General features: G+C 42.7%; 1 pseudogene across 1 annotated transcript; it reads right to left on the reverse strand.

The window, feature by feature from the left end:
- Nucleotides 1–1,419: 1,419 nt before the first annotated feature.
- LOC307053776 (large ribosomal subunit protein uL22-like) lies at nt 1,420–2,001 on the reverse strand (annotated as a pseudogene). Its single transcript has one exon. The product of its transcript is annotated as a large ribosomal subunit protein uL22-like (transcript).
- Between the last annotated feature and the right edge of the window lie 1,178 nt (nt 2,002–3,179).

Consider the following 3,179-nt stretch of genomic DNA (forward strand, 5'->3'; position numbering starts at 1 on the left):
GAACAATGTGTATTAGCTCAATGAGTCCTTTAACAATCAATGAGGTAGATAATATTAATAACCCCAGTTTATAGATAAGGAAAGTAGGGCATAGAGTGATTGAACAACTTGCCCAAGGTCACACAACTGGTAAGCTGTAGAGATGGGACATAAGCCCAGGTAATCTAACTACAGAGCCCAGACTTTTAACCAATGTACTGCACTGCCTCTCCTAAGACGAGGCTGAAAATTGGCTGACAATGGCACAGAGCCATACTTTATTTGGAATATTTTCATTTTTAAGAGTGCAGAAAGAAAAGGTCACTTGGCCTCCTCACTACCTTCTTCTCCTGATCACTTAGCACAGAAGGTGCCCTGTGGACGTAAGGATGAGCAGACCTGGATCCTGACCTGAAGGTGCTCATGATCTGATGGACTTGTGGTCTGAAGCCGTGGTGGAGAACCTCGGCCTGAGGGTTCCCCTCTCACCAGCTCTTTCGGATCAGCTGGCACCCCCTCCTCTCCCTGGCCACCCTCTTCTGCAAGGGCTACCAGACTGGAGATCTGGGTACCACAGCTGGCATCTCTGAGTGAACGGTGCCAACATAATGCCTGACACGCAGTTGGAACTCAGCTGATGCTTGTTGAACTAAACTATGTCAAATTATAGAACATTTAGAGAGACTCTGAGGATATGATTGTTCTTTCAACCATCAACCTCTACTATGAGGTGAAAAACAACCCTTTTTCTCTCCTAAGTACAAACAGTTCAGTTATTAGGGGGAACAATTACAATCTCTTTGAGCCTGCTTCTTCCTTTCTATATGAAAAACAACAATTTAAACAAGAAACATGCATGTTAGGAACTCCACCAACAAAGAAACATGGGTGAAAGAAGTCAAATAATTCCATTTTTCTATTTGATAGTAATTTTGCTTGTGTGTACTGAAAGATCTGTTGAAAGAAGAGTATCTAAAATTAGCTTCCTCTCTGCAGGTGTCATATTACCTTTGCCCTCATCACTGATAAGCATTCCCTGAGGGTGGAGGAAAACAGGTTTCCAACCCGGTTCCCAAGGGGCAGGGTGGTGGGAGGGGTGTGATCAATCATAGATGAGAAATACATAAAAGCCAATTAATTCAGGTTACTTAACCTAAGAAACCTTCATCCTTCCCGATTTTTCCATGTAAGGATAAACCTCAGAGACAAGCAGGGACAAAGGATACGGGCCAGGTAAGCAGCTACCATATGCCAAGCACTGTGTTAAGCACTTTCCATATACAGTCCATTTACACCTGACAACTACCCTTTGGAGGAAACATTACCTCAGATTTATAGATATCAAAGGGATAGCCACCAGTGAAAACTGAGGCTCACAGAGCTTAGATATATTGCCGAAGGTCACAGAGATGGAATGTCCACTTTTTAAAAAATTTATTTTTATTTGCATTTATTTTTTGTGGCATTTATTCCCAAGGCCATAAGTTTTTGTTTCTTCAGTTTCTTCTGGCATATCTTTTTCTTCTGTGCAACGTCCTCTTCTGGTTTAGGAACAAACTGTTCTTTTTCAGTATGGATCATCTCAATGTGGCAGAGAGAGCTCATGTATGGGTTGATCCAACCATGATCTCTGTAAGTCCAGTGTTGCATCTTGGCAGCTTTGTTCACCTGGATGTGCTCAATGACCAGAGAATCTACATCTAAGCCCTTAAGTTCAGCATTACTCTCTGCATTTTTGAGCATGTGCAGTAAAAATTCAGCACTCTTTTTGGGTCACCGACCCTGCGTCCAGCCCCACTGTTTGGCCTGGGCACACCTACCAACTCCACCATCGTAACGACGGAATGGCACACATTGCTTCTTTGAAGTGACATCCTTCACATACTTGGTGGCTTTTTGGATATGCATACCCTTAATGGCCTGAGCAGTTTCACGAGTGTTCTTAAAGTGAACATGAAGATCTGAACATCTTGACTTGCATGGTTCTGTGGGGTTTTCTGGGTCAGGTGAATAGCGAACCATTTTTAGAGGTCACCTCAGGCTGCTTATCGGAAAAGGGAAAGTCCACTTTTAATCAAATTCTAGACTGTCCATGGCAGAAGCAGACCTTTTTTCCCCCTCGTTTCACATTTTGCCACTTCACTCATTGGTCCTGCCTAATTTAAGGTCTGTTCATTTCTGTGGCTTCAAGTAATTAGACAGTTGTTCAAGCAACTGAATCCAAGAGAACCACATTTAATCAACATTTCCCAGGATCCACATTTGGGGGGTACAGGCATAAAGCTCCCAGCAACTTTTCAGCAGACACTATCCATATGTCTGGATTATTTTCTGTCTTATGAATGGACAAATGTGGTTACCAAGACTACACTCTATTATAAAGTAGGGACCACCTAAATCCTCTAATTCTCACTGACTTTAATAAAGGCACCTTGGCCAGAGGTTATTGGACTGTAGGAGGACACTTGAGAAAAAAGAAGGAAAAATTCAGTCATGCTAGTGTCAGGCAAGAATTGAACCAAAAGTACCAGGCATGAGTGAGGGTTATATGTGCCACATTATGACAATGACAAATGGATGAAGTCTAATGTTCATCCACCTTGAGCTAAAAGCCTCCCAGAAATGAGAGAAAAAAAGAGAGAGAGACAGGATGAATGAATGAATGAAATTTGTTATGGATGAACTAGACTTTCCTGATCCTATTTAATGTTATGAGATGGAAGTTGTCAAGGGGTCTCCTAAATTAGAAAGACAGCTTTTTTTTGGTACCAATCACTGAGTCCTCGGTATATAAGCACTTCCTAAATATCTGATCCCCAGTTCTGCTTGACACCTGGCTTCCTTTTGTTTATCCTAAGAACACTTGGATGACAGTACCAAAGGATGACAGACAGAATCCCACTTGTCACAGCTAATGAGTAATTGAGTTCTGTGGCATTTACCTTGCAGACATCTCAAGCACTTGTCTCCTTTTCTCCATGCTCATGGCCACCATGGTTCAGGCCATCCTCACCATCAACTGAATGGTTATAATCTCTTTAAATGGTTGCTCTCCTCCAAACTTACACCCCACCCCCCACCCCCCCCGTTAACCCAGCATCCACATGCAGCCAGAATGACAGCGCTCTAAACAAAAATGCTCACTAAGCCACTTCTCTATGTAAAACCCTCCAGTGGCTCCCTTTGCCCCAGGATAAAAA

The sequence above is a fragment of the Hyperoodon ampullatus genome, assembly GCF_949752795.1.
Source record: "Hyperoodon ampullatus genome assembly, chromosome: 5".
NCBI classification, from domain to species: Eukaryota; Metazoa; Chordata; class Mammalia; order Artiodactyla; family Ziphiidae; genus Hyperoodon; species Hyperoodon ampullatus.